The sequence below is a fragment of the Trachymyrmex cornetzi genome, unplaced genomic scaffold (genome assembly GCF_001594075.2).
Source record: "Trachymyrmex cornetzi isolate Tcor2-1 unplaced genomic scaffold, Tcor1.1 scaffold35, whole genome shotgun sequence".
NCBI classification, from domain to species: Eukaryota; Metazoa; Arthropoda; class Insecta; order Hymenoptera; family Formicidae; genus Trachymyrmex; species Trachymyrmex cornetzi.
The window spans coordinates 587,802-612,173 of NW_017298213.1; the positions used below are offsets into that span (position 1 = coordinate 587,802).

Consider the following 24,372-nt stretch of genomic DNA (forward strand, 5'->3'; position numbering starts at 1 on the left):
TGTACAACTTTGCTTTCGCCGTTTTTTTTCCGAAATTCGAGGCTTTATTGTAAAAAATTGGTTATATATTTATGATTCAAAGTATTGTCCATCGCTGGCCACTACTTTCTCCCATCTTTCGGGCAGCGTACGAATCCCGCGTCGAAAAAACTGGTCATCTTTTGAAGCGATCCACGAATCGATCCAATTTTTTACTTCTTCATAAGACCGGAAGTGCTGGTCTTAATATATATAGATATATTTTTTAACATACACACATACTCTCTCTTTCTTCCTTATACCATTTATATTATTCTCATTCCATTTTTCTATGACTCAATCTTTCCAAAAATAAAAATTAATGTAGAAATACATGGTCTCGTTGCTAATATAACGAATCATTTCTCTGATAAAGCACATTATTTTTATCTCACCTTATAATTATACGATAACTGTACTTAAATGATCGGCCAGTCTGTACGGATCACACTGAAAAAATTTTCTGGTTGAAAATGGACGAATCAGAAATTTCTGGTTAAATTTATTAGAATTCTAGTTGAGGTAACCGGAATTCTGGTTGATACTATATTTCTAGTAAAATCTACTAGAATTCTTATTTTTACCAGAATAATTATATTAATCAGAATTCTAGTTATCTCAACTAGAATTCTAATAGCCATAACCAGAAAATTCTGATTCGTCCATTTTCTACCAGAATTACTGTTTAATCCAACCAGACCATTTTTCTCAGTGCAGTTATTATGCTGCGAGCCCCTTTAAAAACAACTAAACGCGGAGAAACTGCAGCCTCAAGAACCAAGGTAGCGTCGCCTAATGAAGCATCTCCTTTAACTAATTTACAATCAGCGCTTCCTCCTATACCGACGTCGACGTGGACGCCAAATGAGATGCCGGAGGGGTGCACGGGGAATGAGTATCTAAGTTCCGTACTTTCTCTGTCCCGAGGCTATCGCCGTCTTCATGACCCAGAACTCTTTAATTTTCACCATCGATACTGTAGCATCCTCTTTAACTCATTAGACTCAATCAATTATACAGGCGTACGGTTACAGCAATCTCCTTTCCCTTTCTCATTCTCGCCCAGCCCTCTCCCTCCCTCTCACCCAATCTCTGTCGTCCCTCCGTGTCGTCCTGCTCAACAACCCCGTCTTAATCCCTCGACCGAGACCCCGAGTGGTATCCCGAGATACCAGGGTTTACCAAGGTAAACCTCTTAACGTTCCGATGCCAGTAGAAGTCAAGGTCGCAGGACACGTGACATGGCACACTGTTATCCATTGAATTTTGGAGAACGTGGTGAACGGTGTTGGACAAATATCCTGCACACACATGGTTCAAAACACACACGGAGAAAAAAGATTAGAAATATTAGCCATAAATATATAATAGTTAATTCAGTCATATTACATGCTTAATATAGCCACTACCATACCGTATTAATATTGAAACTATACGATTATATATATATATATATATATATATATATGGATAATCCAACTTTCTTAATGGTAGCATATCCATTAGCTTAGATTGAGATTCTCAAATTATTTTAATTTATATAAATTATCACAATATCGTAATTGTACCATATTACTAGTTGAACATATACAGTATAATCCTACTAAGTTTGTAAATAAAATAATTAAAATAATAAATTAAATTATATTTTTTTCTTTTTCCGTGATTTCCTGCGAAAGCAAGGCGAAACAAAGCAAAAACGAGCATATGTCTATAGGACTTTTTTTCTTAGTTTTTAACTCCTCTACACGCTCCCGAAGTTTTGCCATTTAATTTGGAAACCCTGTATACTATATAGTACGTCACTTAGAAGGTATGGTTACATATGGCATACTATTTAATTGATACCTGCAAGAAAGTATGATTGGAATAATCATGCTATAAAATCGATATTTGCAAGAAAGTTATGGTTAAAGAAGCCTTAATGTATCTTAAGGATCTCAATTTTCGAACGAGCAATGAATAGCACGAATAGTTGGAGTTTAAAGGGGATAATTTAGGAGAAGCGGCCTGCGACAGCAAGAAAATTTCTGTGAGTATTAGAATTCTCTTGCCACTGCACATCGCAATCCTCTTAGGCCACCTCTAAACTCCTACTACTCGTACTATTCATATTAGTCGTCTGAAAAATAAAAACCTTGCTGTATTGTTCTATTATTTTATTATTTTTTACTGTATCTTTTCCTAAAAAATTTTTTCCGGTAGGGATGTCGCACAAAATAACGTCATGGCTTGTGCATGATACGTTTGAAAAAACAAACACGATTACAAGCATGAATCATTTATTTAAATCAGGGCGCGTTCTATTCGAAGTATATGTATGGCTAAACTGATCATACTTGTATACTCGAGACACATAAAGCTGTGGTAGGCATATACAGGGTGTCCCAAAAAGGTCGGGACACCTAAATATCTCGGGAAATATAAGTTTTACAGAAAAGTGTTTCAGACAAAAGTTGTATGGTTTAAAAATATCTATTTGCTAATCCTATCAGTTTGACCTTGGGTTGCGTAGCCAAGGTCAGGTCACGGTTACATTGATTTTCTTAAATAGAACACCCTATTTTTGATTCAAGAATCTAATAGCTGATGTCGAGAGCTTTCCAAAACGCTATAACGAAATATTTTTTTATAAAGTACTTTTCAAGTTATAATGGTTCAAAGTTACAGTATCGCCGGCATTAGCATTACCCAAAATATTTAATTTTGGAGACTGGCCAGTCAAGGCGAGATCGGTCTGTGGTCTTGACCGTGAATCTTGACCTTCAGTTAACGCACAAACAAAGACATAACGTAGCAAAATCGTGAGGGTTTCCACACAAAAACATCCGTAACACGTTACGTTTAGTTTTCCAATGCATACTGCATGTTCTTTACTATCCGAACTTCAGACATGACGAATTGACAATTCATACCGATCACTGTTTAAGTTCGAATTGTTCGAACTGTCTGAACTATTCGAATCAAATGCTCATTTGTTGGAACTTCGAACTGTTCGAATAGATAGAATATTCCATTGAATATTAATGTGTTCGAATCTTTTATCTGAGCGATCTGTGTGTGATTCAGCCGGATAAATTATTTCAAAATTAATTGATTAAAAAAATTTTTCATATTGTTTGAAATATTTTCCCTCACAGATTCAGTATTCGTTTTTACTATTTTTCACCTACGATGGCTTATCTTTCAGAACGAGAGAGAATATCTCTTCTCGTGATGCGAGGATGGGGTAATCGTCAAAGATCGTACAATGAAGTTAGGCAGATTTTTAACGAAACTTTTCGCGATGAAAATATAGCAATGAAGTTAGGCAGATTTTTAACGAAACTTTTAGCGATGAAAATACAGCCGTTTCAAGATCCACCGTGGAACGAACGGTCAGACGTTTCAATGAAACTAGTAGCGTAAAGAATCGCCAAATTCCAGAACGACCAATATCGGCGATTGGTAAAGAAAAACAACTGGATGTTGCACAGTCATTTGTCGAAAATGTCCACCTCAGTATTCGCAAAGCAAATCAGCAACATGATATTAGTTGCATGTCTGTGCAAAGAATTTTGAAGAAAATCAAATTCCACCCGTATAAAATTCATCTGGTACAAGAGTTGAGCGAAGATGATTTTGATCGTCGTATGGAATTCTGCGACGTCATAAGGATGGGGTAATCGTCAAAGATCGTACAATGAAGTTAGGCAGATTTTTAACGAAACTTTTCGCGATGAAAATATAGTCATTTCGAGATCCACCATGGAGCGAACGGTCAGGCGTTTCAATGAAACTGATAGCGTAAAGAATCGCCAAATTCCAGGACGACCAATATCGGCGATTGGTGAAGAAAAACAGTTGGATGTTGCACAGTCATTTGTCGAAAATGTCCACCTCAGTATTCGCAAAGCAAATCAGCAACATGATATTAGTCGCATGTCTGTGCAAAGAATTTTGAAAAAAATTAAGTTCCACCCGTATAAAATTCATCTGGCAACTCTACAAGAGTTGAGCGAAGATAATTTTGATCATCGTATGGAATTCTGCAACGTCATGATGAGAAAAACTGATGATGACCCCAATTTTGTTTTCAATGTAGTTTTCTCAGATGAAGCTACTTTTGAATTGAATGGTCTTGTCAATAGACATAACTGACAACAATCCTGATCTGACAACAATCCTGATCTGATAACAATCCTGATCTGATAACAATTCTCACTGGATGCTGGAAGATCACACGCAATACCCTCAAAAGTTGAACGTCTGGGCAGGTATGTTGAATAATACATTGATCGACCCATTTTTCATTGATGGAAATTTGAACTCTGCAAAGTATGAAGATATGCTGAGGAATGAAATAGTTCCAGCAATCAGACGGATTGTGGGAGATAACTTCGCTCATACATGGTTTCAGCAAAACGGTACTGGACCGCATTATGGTAGAGGTGTACGAAACTTCTTAGACACGGAATTTTTCAATCGATGGATTAGAAGGAGAGGACAGATAGAGGGGCCACCACGTTCACCTGATTTATCACCGCTTGATTACTTCTTGTAGGGCATACCTGAAAGGCAAAGTGTATGCAACAAAATCAAGAAATTTAGAGGAACTTCGTCAAAGGATTATTGAAGAAGCTGCACTCATTACTCCAGAAATCCTCAGAAATGCCATATGCAGTTTTTATGATCGAATAGCTCATTGTCAAACAGTAAATGGTGCACAATTCGAGCATTTAATATAATTACCTTGACTGGCCGCAAGCTGATCTCGCCTTGACTGGCTGGATCATGTCTAAAACTTGACTTGACTGGTTAGATCATGCTCATATCTTGCCTTGACTGGCTGGTTCATGCTCATATCTTGCCTTGACTGATTGGTTCATGCTCATCTTGCCTTGACTGGCTGGATCATGATCATATCTTGCCTTGACTGGCTGGTTCATGCTCATATCTTGCCTTGACTGGCTGGTTCATGCTCATATCTTGTCTTGACTGGCTGGTTCATGCTCATATCTTGCCTTGACTGGCTGGTTTATGCTGATATCTTATCTTGACTGGCCGAATCACAGACCAATCTTACCTTCATTGGCTGCATTATTCTCCAATCTTTCTCCGAGCACAAAAGACATGTCAATCCGCCTGGGCAACCTCCGCGTGGTATTACATATCTTGGGTAATGCTAGTGCCGGCGATACTGTAACTTTGAAGCATTATAACTCGAAAAGTATTTCATGAAAAAATATTTCATTATAGCTTTTTGGAAAGCTCTTGACATCAGCTATTAGATTCTTGAATAAAAAATAGAGTATTCTATTTAAGAAAATCAATGTAACCTTGACCTGACCTTGGCTACGCAACCCAAGGTCAAACTGATAGGATCAGTAAATAGATATTTTTAAACCATATAACTTTTGTCTGAAACACTTTTCTGTAAAACTTATATTTCCCGAGATATTTAGGTATCCCGACCTTTTTAGGACACTCTGTATATGTCTACATACATAATATTTTATTTATGCTTTAAAAAGATACCTTTGCTGGCATAAACATATTTTAATTTATAAAACCGGCAATTATTTGGAGAACTTAATATAGCTGTATAATCATACTCGTGCAATTTATAATGTGCTTTATCTGATCATATCTACTTAGAAATAATCGTGTAGTTGAATTTTACATATCGACTGATTAATGTACTTATTGAGATCGCTGTTATATGCAAAAAATATAATTGTATTATGAATTAACCTTTAACTATGTTCATATAGTTATCAGTCCTTTATGATTTCTCTCCGTGCACCTACCTGTAACAGAGTGATAAAGATACGTTAGACTAACTCATAAAAAGTATTATATATGTAATTATAAATTATATAATTATTAAATAAGAGATAAGATTATATAATTATTATAATAATTTATAAAAGTATCGTATACAGCAGACACACAAAGATATTACAATTTACGAGTTTACTTAATACCCATCTTATAAATAAAAATATTTTTAATAATAATTTCAATAACTTTCAATATTAAGTTCTACGACTTCATATATTGTGTATAATATAATGTATGTATTATTGTATTGTATATAAAATAATGGTACTCTAAACCAATCACATAAAAAAATAAAACTATCTTTATATCTAATAGATCATAATTGTAATGCAGATATTAATACATCTAAAAATACAATAAAAAAGTTCTTTTTTTCAAATTATTATATACAGCGATGATAAATTTCTATTGTAATTGGAATAAAAAAAATTAACAGAAGGTCGAGTAGTTTCCTTAACAAAGGCTTATCTCAAATATAATGCACACACAGACACGTTATAAATGCGTTACAACAGGGTGGGTCATAATGTCGTACGATAAACTGCGGATAGCGCGAGTCGCCTAGTGTGTTAGCCGGCAGTTAAAACCTTATCGTCATACATCTTGTGTTATTCATCAAGGCGTGACGAGTGGGTGGAATTTTTATGTCTTTGTTCCCAGCAACGTTTCCTCCCCTTCCCAAAATCGCTTAAATAAAACTCGATAAGTTAACGCTAAAATACCGTCGGTATAGCTAGCCATTACGATTGATTTAATGCAATTGGACATTTTCGAGCATCATTGGAATGCTGACGAGCTACGTATATCTGATCAAACAAATTGATTTAAGTGATAATATCGATTTCATATACGACTGCGTGGGACGATAATAGTCATATATATGTTTTTGTTCGATAAATTAAATGTACTTAAAGAACGAGTAATACACTCAACTTATATACAAAGAAAATAAACGCGATTACTCCAGAATAATCACGTTTTATAGAAATTATAACATTATTAATCTTTAATACAGATCTTAGTTTTGAGCACCCTTACTACACATGTTCGGTCATTCGTGTTCTGGATTAATTTCATCACTTTTACAAGTACAATATATAAAAATTATTAAACGATTTTTACACATATTTTGACATCTTTAGAAAGTATTTGTAAAGTTGTATATTTATAACAAATTGTATATAAATTGTTATAATTAAATACAGTTGACAAAATAAAAAAAATGCACTTTTTCATAAAAAATGTAAAACTCTGAAACAAAAATGTTTAAACGAAAAATAAGTTTCAATATCTTAAAGTTGACATTTTAAACTACAAAAGAAAAAATAGTTCAAATGTCGGCTGTCCAAAAAATTTTGTTATTATTTAATAACCTGAAAATAATGTTTTTTTAATATGCATGAATGGCTATAAATTGAAAATATGTTGCATTTATATTTAAAACAATGCATTTTATTATTGCTATTGTGTTAAAAAAATATTATAATTTATTAGGAAAATGTTCTTTATAACATTACACATGATATAATGTATAATATTACAGACATTTAACACAAGGGTGCCAAAAACCACCGTGTTTATTAAGGGCTAATATGTTGTTCTAGGGTTAAATTCTTTTTTTAATAATTCGCGAAATATTCCCGTAATACAAACGAGAATTAGTTGAAAATAAAGAAAAAAAACAAAATTTTTTTACAAAATGTTACAAAAATGTATGTTCTATACACACGATGGGTCATTTGTAACCCAGAGATGAACTTCAGAGTTATTAAGTTAAAGGATACGCACGAATTAAGGCTGGCAACGCACAAAATTCATTCTCTAAATGCCAAACTTTTTTTAGGAACAGAAAAGAGACCGATATTTGATCAAGTGCTCTTAGTATTTGAAAGAAAAGAAATGCGCAGGACACGAATGACCCAAAAGTGTATAGGATTAATAGAGCTATTAACAAATTATACTATAAGTAACTAATTAAGAATAAATAAAAATTTTAGATGTACCGATATATTCTATAAATTACTAAAAGCATAGGTAATGATCATACATTTGTGCTATAACTAAAATTAAATGAATTGGTTTAAATTATATTCTGATACAAATTAATGACTTTCGATTCAAATTTGAAGATTAATGTAGTGCAGGAAATTAATAAAAAAAAACGAAATCTAATAATTGACAAAGATAATTATCTTTTAATATTCTGTGCCTCCAACCGCAATATACTTTACATACACTGAAAAAAATTTACTATATCTTAATAAATATTTATAAGTAACACATTATTTATTTACAGTAAATAAATATTTATTCAATTAAAAAATATGATAGTTAAGTTCAGTATACATATGTATATTGAAAAAATTTATTATATCTTAATAAATATTTCTTTGGATATTTGTAAGTAAATATTTGCTGAATGTTAATATGTATTTATTTGATACAAGAACCATTAATTTGATTTAATTATCATATTTTTTTATTGAATAAATATTAATTTACTGTGAGTAAATAATGTTTACTTACAAATATTTAAAAAATTCAAATGTATGGAACTTGGAAGTTACAATACCGTCGGTATTAGCATTACCCAATTATTCAATGCCACTTATTCTGACCGTGATCTAATTTCAAAATCAACTGTTTCTGAAAAAACGATTCAATTAAAGATGAGCCAAGATGAGCGCGCGCACTCAAGACATGTAACTCTTTCTTTTGAATAATAATGTTCAAATGATTATAACTCTACGAAAAAAAATTATAGAGACTAGGTCAGTCCGCGTTGTTCTCGTCTCGAAATGTCCTTTCAAACGAGCCTACACTACACTCGATCCCACATGCCATTTAAGATTTTCAGGCCTCCTTCTCCCCCCTCTCCCCGGGAAAGTTAAGGTAAGTGTTTTTGAGGTTCAATGATAGATTTTACGATCCCGTTGTATCTCTATAAATTTCAATCCTATATCTCGAACCATTTAGAAATTATTCAGGTGGCCCGGGACTTTTGGCGGACACTGCATATATACTATAATGTTTATATATCTTGCAGATATCATGGCAAAACATATAGGACAATTGCTAAATGCGTATCACTTAAGTAATTTCTTATTATATTCTCATTTGATACTACTTTCATTTGTAAATAAATAAATATTGAAAATTGTTTTATTGTTTTAGACACCTATTATTACGTGTCTAACTTTTCAGCAATAACAAATTAATTTGTTATCAGTTTTTTTGCAACATGCTACAAAAGATACAATTTAGGTAATCGATTGCTTAAATCGTATCCGTAGACCTTTTAAATCGTATCTCCTTTGAAAGTATTGAATTTATAATTAAAAATAATTAAAAATGTAAGATTAATAAACGAAATCATTAACTAATACCTAATAATTAACTAATATCTGATTGTAATAATTTATGAAAGAAAGAATCAAATATTTAATAATATTTAAATAATAGTAATGGAAAGGCATGGACGTCGAAATAAAACTGGCTTGAATTTTTATAATTGACAATTGTATTCATATCAATTATTATTTCATTATTGTCAATTATCAATCATATTTTTGAATTTTATAAAGCTATCAATTTAATTGTTATAACAATACAAATATGTACAACAAATGTAAAATATTCTACAATAAAGCTATTTTATAAAAATATAAAGATTCAAAATAAAATTGCAGTTTCATTCTTTATAAGTGTATTATTTGCGCGACGTCTTCTGCGCCCGACTCCTAGTGCCCTTACTCTTTCCAATTCTTTGATTTGTAAGGAGTCTTGATTAGTTTGATTGATTAACGGATTTAAAATTGCATTATTATCAGCTACATTAATTAAACAAAGATTAATAAGTTGTATTAGATTTTTTAAAAGGCTATTGGAACACATAAAACAAAATATAACCTATTAAATTTTTGTCTATGTTATTCATTAGTTTTTTATTTCATACTTTTGTTACTAAATATTGTTTATATTGAGTAATAATATAAAATATTGATGAGAGATTTAGGTGACCGGTATGCATTCGGCAACTCTCCCCTAATTATTATTTCAATTGTTCGCGTTTTAATTAAAATAAATATTTGCAAAAGTAATTCATTGACATTGATAATGGTTTATTATCATTATCAAAAATATTAACAACAAAACTTTAGACATTTTGGGAAAAATCTTGAAAAAATGTTCTAAGGAAATAGGCGTGGTAAGAGGACAGTGTCGATACGATTCGTGATATTATGCAGGACAGAGCGGCAGGAAACAGTGTAACATCACTAGTAGGCTCCGTGTACGAGGGTGGAATATGCTTAACGTTAATTTGTACGATAAAGGAATTATTGATTTTTACTTAGGCGGCTCAGTCAAGGGTGAGAAAGAGAATGCGCGGGTAGGGGAACCTTGCTTTAAAGTGGAGGTACTAATGAGGCGCCTTTAACGCATCGTTATGCTATCTCACGGCTCGTAGCCCGAGACATAATTCGTTCTTGTATGGGAAATATATATATTCTTTGTAATACTAAAAATATTGTAATAATTTATTGAATCATACGCTATTATTTGTTTTAATTTTAATATTGATATTTGCTTTTTGAGATTTAAAAATATAATTTATAATCTAATATAAAAAATATGCCTACATATTAATATAGCATATTTGTTAATTAAAGTAATAGGATAAATAGCCTAAAATTATCACTTCGCCTTTTTATAAAAATTTAAAAACGACTAATTATACATCTTCTTCCTAACAATATATTTATAGCATTTATTTATAGCACTTTTCCGTTACTTTTCATCTCTGCAATAAGCGTATTATTACGTTATGCAAAAATAAAAGAAAATCTTTCGTTTCAAAAACATATTTATCACATTTTTCTAAATTGAATTATTTCGCTCAAAAACTTTACACGCAAGCTAGCATGATATTATTAATTAACGCGGTCAGTTCGTGCAAGTTCTGTTCAGCCGTCAAGTTGTACATACTCACGTAAAAAACCGCTTACATTATGTGCATGTAAACCGTCATGGCCGCGACCGCGGGCGGCCGCGACGGCTTTGCCGCGTCTGAAAATTTGGAGTAATAGGAAAACTCCTGAGCGGAAAAGAAGTTCAATCTAGCCGGGCGAGGGAAAAGCTTGGGAAAGCTCTTTGGACTCCTTTGATTCCAACTCGGCCGCCCCTACCACCTTCTAAATCTTTTCCCTCCCTCTTACCCTACACTTCTCCCAACCACCGTCGCCTACGACTCCGTAACGTTTTTCACGATAGGAAGAAGCTTCCAAAAGTTGCTTTGCCAAGTTACCCTGCGGCTGTGCATCGGGCAAGAGTCCCTAAAAATCTGACTTTCCTCTTCGCTTTCTTTAACCACCGTTGCGGATAACCGTCTACGGCCGAGACGGAGAGATTTTGTCTTCTCCATATTTACGGTATAGGAATGATGAAAGCGATGAAAAGAGATCAGCGTATTCGCGTTTGAGTGATCGTCGAAAGGCAGAAATAAAAGAAAGGAACGCACATTTAACGTTTTGCAGCGGGATTATCTTTTTTATCTGTGGGTCGATTTGGATTTGTATTTACATTAATTAGAATGGTAGATGTCATAAAAAATGAAAAGATTAAAAAAGTAGTATACATGTTTATAAGGAAATATTTTTTTTATTTATCAACGAACATAATTTTTTATTCGTTTATATATATATATATATATATATATATGAGTTCACATATATATTTTCTAGTAGATACATAACTACAGATGCTGACGTAATTTTGATAAAAACAAGAGATATTTATGTTAATTCTCAATAATTTTACATATTCATATAAGATCAACATGATTTCTCGATATATTCCTTTGATATTTTTTTATTTGAAATCTATATCTGTCACAAACGAATTGTAATTACTCTTTAAGTATTTTTGCACGTGTCGGAAATAAAAATTGGCAACTTGGAAAATCGCATATCGAAAGACTATCTATAGTTGGTGCAGGATGGTCGATGACCGTGGGTAAGGAAAGAAATAATGAAAGTCCGTGCCAGGAAAGTGCTCTCTTTATTGACAACAAGGCTTCCGAGAGAGCGACACGGAGGTGCGACGAGGGAAAATATAGTGCTTCCATATCCGTGCGCGGCTGTCTATCGATTCTCGACGAGTATAAAGTACTGCGATTCCGCCTGCCGCCGTCGCCGAGTCGACGGAATAAATTTGCGCTCGCCCGGGTAAAACGGAGTGAGAGCCCGCGGAGTGCAGGCGGATCGGCGCAGAAGGGTGCGAGGGAGCGGCGAGAGGGTGCGGAGTCGGTGGTTGGGCGGGCAGGCGGGAAAAAAGGAGAAGGAAGAATACGAGAGGAAATGGAAGAGGCGAACGGGAAGAGGCGTCGGAAAAGCCGGGCGCGCAACTCCAGACTGCGATGGGAATTTTCGAAACTACCCGACCTCCTCCGTTCGCCATTTCCTTCCTCCGTCTCGCACTTTTCCGCCCCTTATTCGTTCGCCGCCCTGTGCTCTACCCGCCGCGCCACGTCGCGCCGCGGCGCACGATCGAGTATCAACGGCAGTCAGCGATGGAAATGCGTGCGTGTACAGGCGTTTGTGTAGGTTTCACGTAATGAGAAATCCACCTCAAAGTTGCTTCGCTCGACGGGCTTCAAAACGCGGAGTTAGAAGTTGCTTGATCTTTATCGCGCGAAAAGTTCTTCCAATCCGTTTTAACACTAATGTCGGATAAGTAGAAAACCGACAATTATGTCGTTGCCGAATGTTTTCTATCGACAATAGGAAATTACTTTAGAAAAATTTTACTTGTAATCGATCTAAATAAAATTATTAAATTAAAATTATATTTTAATTGTATTATAGACAATGATAAAAAAAAGGGAGAAAGAGAGAGAAAAGAAATAGTAAATAGAAACGATCCCCTGATATCAAACAGCATTATAAAAAATTAAAGATTGACAAACTTCTTGAAAATATTCGCAAATATCCTAAATTTAGATTTTAAAAGAATCTTAACTTATTCTACCAACAACGGTTCTTAATATAAAAATTGTTTAAATCATGAATATATAAATACCTATATACATATTAAGTTATAAAATCATAATTTTAAAATCGATTAACCAGGTACTTATAAAAACATAAATTTCCATAATTTTCACTTATACTATTACGTATACTTATATACTTGTATAATATTCACATAAGCAATCACAATCAAAGATCGTTTAAAACAATTACACCTTATGCTACGTGTAATTTTTGTAAATCATAGATGCTTTTTTTCTTTATTGTCCTTGTAATATCCAGTATCAAACAATCAAATATTGGAATTCACAGAGATTATCGTCTAGAATTATATCCGAGATTATTCGTGAAAAGACGAGAAGACCCTTCCTTCTTACCCTTTCCTTATGCCACCCCCATTGTCGTTTTGTGGCGAACACAAGCAAGGAAAGAAGGGAAACTTCTCTTTGGCGGTCGAGGATCATTACGGTGGCTGATTGGCGGGAATCTTGTTAAAGGTTTCGTTTGAATAATCGCCGCTCGATTCGCCGATTTTCATGACTCGATCCTCACGTAATGACGCGTAGAAATCCGCCACAGCTACCACCGTTCGCCCTTCTGCCCATCCACGAGCAATAATTTCAAGAGTCGATTTCTTGCACACCGTAAGCATCTCCCTCATCCAAGCAACGCGATCGTTCCTCGTTATAACGAAATTCAATTTTATGTTAAATATTCCTGAACGCAATCCACCAGCGCTACCGAGGTCAATTTATGATCCTGTCCAATCACGCGGCTCGCAAAAGCCGATCCATTATCTTTGCATTTACAGTACCTCCTATATTTATTCACGATTTAGACAACAAACTTTCGGTAATGACTATGTTAATCTTACCAAACATGCAATAACAAATTTAAAAATTTCTTATCAATTTAAACAATCTCTCTTTTAGAAATCGACGCGCAACATTAAAAAATCACTCAGAACATGTCGCTGTAAAATAGATTATATTTAATGTAATTTATATTTAAATATATAGTGTAATAATTTATTTTTTTTGTATAATTTACTTAAACAATAACTCGAACTTTTACGATTTATCCTAAAAAGTGTGTCATGCATTCTCTATTTATAATTATTTATTAACTTAAAGATACACGTTAAAAATCTGTTTGCAGTCACAAATTAAAGTTGACGCAGTGCCTAACAGAAGTTTTTCTTAAAAACCACGATTACAATGATAAGGAACACCTCGACCAAAATCCGTCTTTCTGAACTTGTAAAGTCTGGATGTCGCGTGAATAATTTAGAGTATTCACGCACCTAAACCCCGAGACCACTTAAATTTTCAGAAGTACTACGACGCCGAGTTATCGCTGCCTCTCACCGCGCGAGAGGCCGGAGAAGTTACAAATATGTTTACGCGAGCCTCGACCCCGCAGGTGCGACGGTTTACACGATTATCCGCGTTCCTTTTCGGCGAGCCGCGCCGCGCCGCGGCGAAGGGCAATTGCGAGCCCTCCACAGAAGGAAGGGTGGATATCGTGCGAGATGGTTGGAGGAAGAATAAAACGCGTATCGGAGATACGAGAGCGTACGGCAGATCAATCTTCCGTTCTCTCCCTCTCACGCTCGTCTTCTTTCCAACCCCACTCACGGCTGTGCCTCACCTCCACGTACCTTACCCTCCAGTCATCCACCTTCCTTCTCCGTGTAGACACAATCCCTTCGCCACTTTTCCCGCCGCCATGCCACTGCGTTCACACGTGTGTGATACGCACGCGTCTACTCAGAAAAAAAAGTATAATATCTGGGGAATTCTCCTCCCAGCTCATGATTGTAGTCACCTTTCGGATTTGTGAACCTATGTCATTGTCTCAGGGATTACTTCCGATGATTTCTTCAATTTTTCAGTGTCTCGTACGTCGCACTCTTTACGTCTTTTCAATTTCGACCTCTCTTCCCGCGGTTCTATCTCGCACGGACGGTACACCGGAAGGGAAAACGTGGAATTTGCTATGCGTGGGAGATACGGCGGAATGAAAATTCCAGATCTGCCGAAGGAGGAGGTGAAATTTCGATCTCGAGGTAGAATCCTAATCGGCTTTGCTTTCGAGTCTCTCTCTCTCTCTCTCTCTCTTACTCCGTCTATCGCGACGAGCCATCCCTTACGGAGCGGAATACGTCGGCTACCCTTCTCAATCGTTGTCCTCCTGAGCGTGAGCATACGAAATTGAACGAGCATCCTTAACGAGCAGCGTGCACTGGCTCGATAAGAATGTTTGAGCGACAGGCAATGCGGGACCTCATTTCCCTGCGCAAGCAAGAAATTTTATACTTATTGAAGCCCATTATGCTCTTGTTCTTGTTTCATCGTTTAGTTATCCTGGTCAAAATCCACGTAACGCAGCCATTATTTTTTATTCAAACGTTAATTGTTTTCAATGAAATCCACAGCGTTACGCAAGCTATGTCTTGTCAAAATAGTTTCATAATTTATTGATCAGTTTATCTCATTTATTAGATATCGATGATATAATAAGAATTATAATTATTCAATAAAAATAAATTAAGTAAATACACAAATCTTTTCATAATTTATCGAAATAATGGTAATGCTAAAATTGATAATGTTGTTTACTTTAATTGTCGAGATTAATCTAACTTTTGCAAAAAAATATTTAATTATCTAGCATATATGTATATTATACTATATATATATATATATGTACAGATTTATAATATCCATCTGCATTGCGCTATCTGCTGTCTTTATGTAGATATAATAACTAATAACATATCTATTAATATAAAAATATAAATGCCATACAGGTGTATTTCAATATTTTATTTGAGGAAAAAATGTGTTTTCGTCTTATAATTTTTTAAATTTCGTGTAAACATTTCTCTATAATACTTTTTATACACATATAAAATTAAAAAGACCTAAAAAATAATTTAAATTTTTTCAATATTTATTTACAAATCTCTTAAAAACACACAAATTTTAACTGAATTTATTGAATTTAAAAAAATTTTAATCAAAACCTTACTTTTTACAACTTTTACGATATAAAAATTCCGATATAAAATTGCACGATTGATTTTACAATTATATAATTTTATTTTATTAAATACTTCCAGTATTAAACCTTCGATATGAGATCCATCCATTACGAAATGCACAGCGTAAAATGACTTACAGCCTCACGAAAGGCGAAACGTTAAGTCTAAGCTACTGGAAACTTTATGAAGCTTCTAAAGGAAAAAACGAAGGAATATTCTATACTCAGCGTATAAGTAGACGGCGGTATTTCGGGCCCGAGGCACGTCGGTGGATCGGCAGGGGGGGGGGGGGGGGGCCCCCCCAAAGGAAAAAGGAGTCACGGGCGACGGGCGTGGAGAAGCGAGCGGAACGGGTGGATGTGAAGGAGGGTAGTTCGGTGTTCCCGGGGGCGAAAGTGGCGCGGCGTTCTAATGCGATTCCGATATCGGCCCGGACATCTCGTGAGCCGACTATACCTCCCAACCCCCACCTCTGACGTCCCCAGGACGATCTCACCCTACGATGTGGACGAGCACGTCAGGATGGGTGGCGGAGAGGGTGGATCGTGGAAGTAAAAGGGGTCCCCCTAAGGGCGGGGTGGCTCGTAGAATGGGCCGATATGTATGCCGTGAGCGCACCACCGACCGGCCGCCATCTTGGAATCGATGTCGATCAAGCGGAAGGAAGGAACTTCTGCGCAGCTCGGGGGCGGCCGAGGTGTACCCTCCCCTGGTATGTATGTGCGCGCCTCCACATACACCCCATTCTCCCCCTCCGCTTCCCGTGTGCCATCTCATGCTGCCTTTGCAGTTGACCCACCCTCTAGATGTCCTCGTATGCGCGAGAGTATGTGAAGAAGAAGACATAAGTGTCGTGGATTTCTTCTTCGCATAAAATGGCGTCTATTCAACGTATCGCTCAAGATGCAATGTGATTTTAATTATTTCACATAAAAATTATATAGTATACAGATATTCCACTGTTTCAATACAAGAGAAAAAGTTTATTGTATACATGAGATCTTCCATATGTACGTGTTATACATTTTTTTTAGAATCCTATTAAATAACACTGCAAAACATTGCACTGTTTTAAAAAGATGTCTGTGTTCTAAATGTATTATATATATATATATATATGCATACAGAAAAATTGTAATATACCGTTAAATGTACTTAATCATCCATATATTAAATAATTAGAGCAACACGGGTAATTCAAATACTATACATATATGTATAAAGAAGCTAATATGGAGAAAACGTTGTCTCACTTTATCATACAATACATACTAGTGCAATATTCAGTACAATACCATTTAACACGACACGTTCGAACGTAAATCAATGTACTTAGGAAGAAAAGATCCACGAGACTTTTTCGAGCTCTATCTTGCCATAATATTCTCTCCATTTCACTGTAAGAAATATCGCCGGCACTGTCGTGGAATTACCCTCGCGGAATGCAAAAAGGAATTTCGCGTTGGTGCAAGGATAAGCGGCAGGACGTAGTCACCTCTCGCGAGAAATCGAGAGGATGTGGAGCCAGATAGGACCGGTAGGATGGCTGATTTATGAGATTATAGGTTGCCGGTATAAACGCCAGCGAAAATGGCGTCTCTGCAAATCGATCGTAAAAAGGATGTCGCACCGGCGGCCGATGGAGGCGTACAATAGCCAGCGTCTCATTCGTTAACTCCGCGGAAATAAATAAAAACGCGAGCAGGACATCGCAAGTATCGAACGGGGTCGGTGGGGGTGTTATATCGACTGCACGAGAGGCTCGTACTCTTCCATAACCCATAAAGAATCGAGGCCTCCGGTGATTTATGGATTATGGCGCCGAAGCATGCGAGCGTGGAACTCGACAAAAAAAAGAGACAAACGCCGAGAAATGCCGTCTTTTCATCGTTCTTGTCAATGAACGGATAGAAGTAGGCGATCAAAATAGTCGTGTGAATTTACGACTTATCGATCCACTATCACAAACGATCGTCCGAATCCTTTCGAAATAAATGAATGGCTTTGTGATATCAAGAAAACGATTACCTTGCAAATCATCCTTTAAAATTTAAATCGACGAGATAGAGATAAATTAAATAAATTGAGTAACAATTCACAAAAAAATAATAAAAGAATGATGCCTTTTCTTTCTTTCTTTGCTTTGCTATATAAAATGATCAATGATCATAATCGCCGGTATTTGCAGAAAACGAAAAGACGAAGGTATAACAGACTGTGTGTAAATTAAAAGAGAATTTCAAAATTCGGACGAAACAATCGACACTTAGAAACAGGGCTTAAAGGCAAATGCGGTCAGTGTGCCTCCATGGGCTGAGAAATACGAGGAGTTGAATGGCTCGTGACCTTGGCCCCGAGGCTGTTAGCCTGGGGTTGGTAAGGTAATTAAATGCCATGGATGGGGTTGGTTGCTATAACCGGCAGGATAGAACGAAGGGTATCCAGGGGGGATGAGACTAATTGCCGATGCAAGGAAAACCATCCCTCGCCGTGCCACTGGAGGATCTTTCAAGGTGCTCATCCTTCTGATTATACCACCGTTTTATTAACGGCTTTCCTCCGGCGTTATTGCTACATAAAGTTATCTTTGATTCTTCAACATAAATAAATTCAATGTTTTCCATCATGTCTTTTATGTTAAGCATCTTAACTTATTTGTTCTAAAGAATTAATTGTACCTACTATTGTAAAAATCTTTACTTTATATATGTACAATTAGTATTTATTACAGCTTTTTGTTTTTATACCCCATTGTATATAGGCAACAAAAAAATGTTTTCCTACATGCATTGTGTCAAAGAGATAAAATATGTTTGTCAACTTATTTAAAAAATATGAATCACAATTAAAAATTTGCAACAAATGTAAATATATATAAGATAAATTTTAAAGATAATACAATTATTATTATTATAATTATTTATAAGAATAACCATCATTATTACATCAGGCTAATAAAATTAAATATTTGCTCAAAATTTTCGTTTTTGTTTTCCAAATTCAAGTTCTGATAAAATTCAAATTTTTAATAAATAGCAGTATATTTGTTAAAACTACGATACTATATATTGAAAATTTATATTTAATAAGTATCTATAATTAGGAACAAATTATTCTTTTATCATATAATATTTGAAAAATTGTACGATTAAGCACTTAATACCTTGGCATAATACAAAACAAGCTATTTGTATTAATAATTCGAGAAATTAATTTATTGCGCTTAAATGATGAGAATAAAAGTTTTTAGGAAGAAAGGTCATTGAATTTGGGAGAAAAACTTTCTTAATCCTCTCTTGTCGAGACATGTTCAATCCGCATGCAAATACTATTTTCGTAATTTGAGAATGATAGATAAAGTTTCGTGCGACGGGGAACCACTGTCCCGGAAGTAGCCCAGTTACAAATTAGCATCCAAGGATTGCCCTTGGCGTTACTCCTGTCTCTCTTCTTCCTGTTCAGTCTCCTCTGGTCTCGTTTCCTATATCCCTCTCGCTTCCTAACACTGGTCGTCGGCACTCCTCTTTCTTTCTAGGTTATTAAAGGAAGCCGCCTTCGGGGTCAAGTCGGGTTAGGTCAGGGCGGCAGGGAATAATGAGCGAGGAAAAGTTAAACGAGAGTATTTTTTACCGAGAGGAAAATTACGCTGGCCTTCCCTGGTCGTAGTAAAGATGGTGCAAGGAGGACAAGCCATTGCAACGGTGAACTTGAGAAAGACGAAGACGGAGAGAGAGACAGATAGATAGGTAGAGAGAGAGAGAGAGAGAGAGAGAGAGAGAGAACGCAAAAGGAAGATAGGGAAGGAGGAGGAGGGGAGAGAGAAGTGAACGAGAAATTCAGGGGTAGGAGATCTCGGGGTGGCACGAGGGGGTGTCTTCCATTCATTACCGCCGGTTACCCCTTAATGGAATCTTCGTGTCCTCATCTTTCCACTGTCCTTCCTCAGCACCACGCTGTGCCGCGGTAATTTCTGTTTTGCGAACAAGAAGTCGTTTGTACACTCGGCAAAGCGAGACGCCTGCCGTCATTCAGAAACAACACTACCGCGACTTGTACGCACGTTAGCGTAAGCTCACATTTATCCTATTTTCTCTTGACTATCATTCTTTAATGTCATGTCGTTAATATAAATCCCATTTCTCATATACTTGTATAGCATGTCTATATGTAATCAATATTATAATTAATGCAGCATCAATTTGTCAAAACTTTTAATTAATATTAATGTATATAATAACAACACTGCTTTCTAACTCATAGATAGTTATTCTCTGATACAAAATCTTCGGATAGTTTACATCAAACAAACATATAAAATTTTTAATTAATTCTGTACATAGTTGGAAATATCATGCTTTAATGTTATACATTAATCACAATTAGTTTCTGCATACTTCATTTACGCATTACTCATCAGTGACTACGGAATTAAGAATGTCACCGAGAACAGAAATTTAGCCGACATGAATAACGAGGAAAACAGACGTGCGCGAGGAGGTTCTTGCCTCTTGTACATGCCCTTCGATGTCTGGAATATCAAATTATTCTGCATAAAGGATGACACAGGTCGATGGTAATAAACTGACTCGAGAAATAATAGCATAACGAGCATAAAGTGGGGTCCGCTCGTGCAGCCGGCGGCCAAAGAAGCGGAAGGGGTTGAAGAACCAGGTAGACCCATTATCCCCAGCGTATCCGTGTACACAACAGGGTGTCTATAAATGTTTCGGGGACTTTCGTTTCTCTCGCGCCGGTAATTTATTCAGAAAGTCAGTCGCCACCTGAGTAACGTGAGAACACTCGGGATGCATCGCATGCAGATGTCGCGCCCAGTTGGCACCCGAGAGATATCGATCCCTGTTCCTCTACTTTTTATTTCGTTTTTTTATTTTGGCCAATAATAACCGTCTATTTCTTTATTCGATTGATTCGTACCGCACTTAATTACATTTAGCTCCTCAAAAATATGATAGACTCACCCTGTCCGATCAATAACCTTCGACTAACCGATTAAAATCTGTCCAGGCAATTAGAAAAATTTTAACCAAGATTTGTGCGTATGAGATTTATGTATGTAAAGATTTCTGTTATATAATAAATAACAAATAAATAAATGATTATAGTATATTTTACTGAATATAATGATTGGATATGAAATATTACTGATAATATAATGCAAGACCCACGCACTAAACAACTCCTCTGTACATTTTAATACAAGCAGTGTCTCAACACTGTCGGATTTATTTGAAATCTGGCATTCCATTACGTGAATTGCAATTCTTCTTCGTTGTCTACGCAACGTAGAGTAATCTTTTAAAATTTGAATGTCACGTGACTAACATCTTCCAAGAATTTCTCGTCTCGAGGGTAAGAAGATTAGGTTTCTTTGAATAGATAGGTTGCCTGGTGTTCGCGAGATAGGGACATGGGAAAGCACTCCTCCTTTTCGTATGTAGATTTCATTGGGATGCCCGAGGGACGCGAGGGACCTCGAGAGCAAAGGGAGCGAAAGGGTTGCGGGAGAAGTTGGATATAGTTAAGGGTTAAGATATACGCGTGGGAAGACTGCCATCTCAAATTCTCGAGTCATGCCACGTGTCTCTTAGTTTTAATTTTCTGCTACACTATCGTTGATCGAAAAGTAATAATTCCTTGTAAGATCTGATCATAAGTTCATGCAAATATCATAAGTAAAAAATGATCTAAAAAATTTTCATTTCATTTTTATTCTAAAATTTACATTAAATTAGAATATAATTTCGAGATAAGAATTTTGCGTATTTAATATTTACAACTTTTTTCATGGATTTTACTTTATTATAATATATTACTACATAAAGATATAAGATGTAATTTTCAATCAAAATTTTTCACAAGTCAAACATTTAAGATATATTTTATATCGTAATATTATTCGTGTGATATTTTCAAGTATTCGTATATTTATTTGGTATCAATGGGTTCATGTTAACCTGATAGAGAATAACAGATGTGCGTTTATATATTATCAAACAAGAGCGTCGTGTCATGCGACGACTATTTGATGGCCATATTTGCGAGAGATCCTTTTACATGTGAGGTAATGTCCCGAGACAACGTGACAAAAGTACACATGGGGTTAATATATGCGATTCTTTCTCTTCTAAAACAAATTTGCCTGAATGTACTTAAAGACCGACTCCAAATATAAAATCAAATTAAAACATAGATAAAAGAAATAATGTAAAATATAAAATTGGTAATTGTTATTACATATTAAATTATATCGTGGCAAATTTTCAAATTTAAAGAAAAGAAAAAATAATAAGTCTCGTATTGACAAATTATGTTGAATTAAAATTATTAAATAAAATAATAAACAACATGCTTAAAAGCTTTCCTTTTTGAGAGTCAAATGTTCACAAAATTTACAAATCGGTATATATACATTCTTTAATGTACATATACTAGTATAATGTGTGTACGTGTATATAATTTTTATTATTTAAAAGTTTAGTACCAAAATATTTAACATGTTCAAAGATTTACGACTAATTTTTACACGCATACATTATTAAAGAATGTTTACCTGTAAAGATAAAAAAAATATTAATAGACATACATATTAACAAACTATAAAATTTATTAAAAGATTTATACAGTATTTATTTCGTTATATTAATGTTATAATTCAAATCAACGAATTGTTGTGAATATAGTTAATACGCCATTACGATTAATATTATCAGTAACATTTTTTAGAACTTTACAAACAAACATTTTTTAATATATACATTTAAAGTTAGTTGTAAAGGTAGTATTCAACTTTGTTAAATATTTTGATACTAAAACTTCTAACGCTAAAAATTCAAACCATAAGAAACACGATGTAGAACAAATACTATTTTTCTGAAATATTAATTGAAGCAAAACAATTATTATTATATGTTTCAAATTATTGTGAAATGTATATATATTTCGAAAATTATTATTATAGTATTTTTTTTACCCAATATTATTCGTGAAAATTCACTTCAAGATTTCACTTAATAACTTACAAACAAACAGTTTAACAGATCTATCAAAACATATCAATAAAGAAATTCATATTTATCAATTTGATAATAAGTTTATGCATAAATTATTGGAAAAGAAAAATAAACAGATTCGTGAAATTGATCTTCGACTTGGGCGATTTATCTTAGCCTTATTTAAAGGGATCGTTGAGGAAGAGTCATTATCTGAGGGGAACTCTCTCTCGCTTCTAACTTCGCGTTGGTTCACGTTCGATAAATTGTCGGTGGTGTAACGTAATAGAGGGGGATTAGTGAACGCCCTCTCATCCTTGCTCAGCATCTCGTAGGTCAACCTTTAATAATCACTATTTCTTCCGAACGTTGTTCGCTTAACCCTATCGTATCGGGGTTATTGGAATCGATGGCGCAATATGAGATTCATTAGTATACTTCAGTATTTTTTAAGGAAGAAGAAAAAAATGAAAAAAGAAAAGAGATATTGACAAAAAATTATGTCTTTCATATAAAATTAAATTAAGCTTTCCCGTATAATTCTTTTAATATTGAATATATTCTTTAAAAAAATTTTTTGAGGAATATATTTACACTAATCAAACAAAAATATGTATATCTGTTAATAGTTCCAATGTCTAATAACTTTTTCTAGTAAAATTATTTATCAATAAACGCTCTATCATAAAATGTAAAATAAAATTTCCAACAAGTGATAAATAATAATTTATGCGGTCGATTATTCTTTTTAAAAAACAGAAATAATTTCTAGATAAAATATAGAGTTAAATACATATAACAATCGAATTACTTTTGTTTCAAGTTAATGATAATATATGATTCTTTTATAAATAGATAGGATATTCAATAACCTAACATACATCTCCAGTGCGTTTATAAATTTAATTTTTTTAATACTATTAAAAATATTGTTAAATCAAAATATATGAGCTAATAAATCAGATAGATGAAAATTTGTCATCAAGTCCGGCGTATCGAAATCCAGTCATATCATCGTCCATCTCTTCTCGCAAGAGCTAGTCAGATTCGATGAGAGCAAGGGCAAGAGGGTTCGTGCACTGCTGACTGCACAGAGCTCTTCTCATGATCCCTTCACAGAAGCAGAGGAGGAAGCAAAAGAGAAGCGCCAAGGGAGAAGGAAAGAAATAAAGGGAGATAGGCGCCCTTGAGAGGTGAGTCCCGGGATCGGTCCTATGTGCGAGCCAAGCGTGAAGAAAGAAAGAAGCCGGTACAGAGAAGAGGGAATGATGAAAAGAGCGATGGGAGATTGGAGAGGCGGCTGGCTGACTGGGTGGTTAGCCGGCATAGGTGGTGGTAGTAGTAGTGATAGTAGCTTGGAGGGAAAAAGAAGAGGAGAAAGAGGAGGAAAAGGTTGAGGAGACGGCGGTGGCGGAGGAGGAAGAGGAGGCGACTGTACTAAGAAAAG

General features: G+C 35.0%; 1 protein-coding gene across 1 annotated transcript in view; it reads right to left on the minus strand.

Moving 5' to 3' along the window:
* Window positions 1-24,372, minus strand: part of MESR6 (misexpression suppressor of ras 6) — a 750,945-nt gene that overhangs the window by 516,519 nt on the left and 210,054 nt on the right. The gene's annotated exons all lie outside the window — the stretch shown is intronic.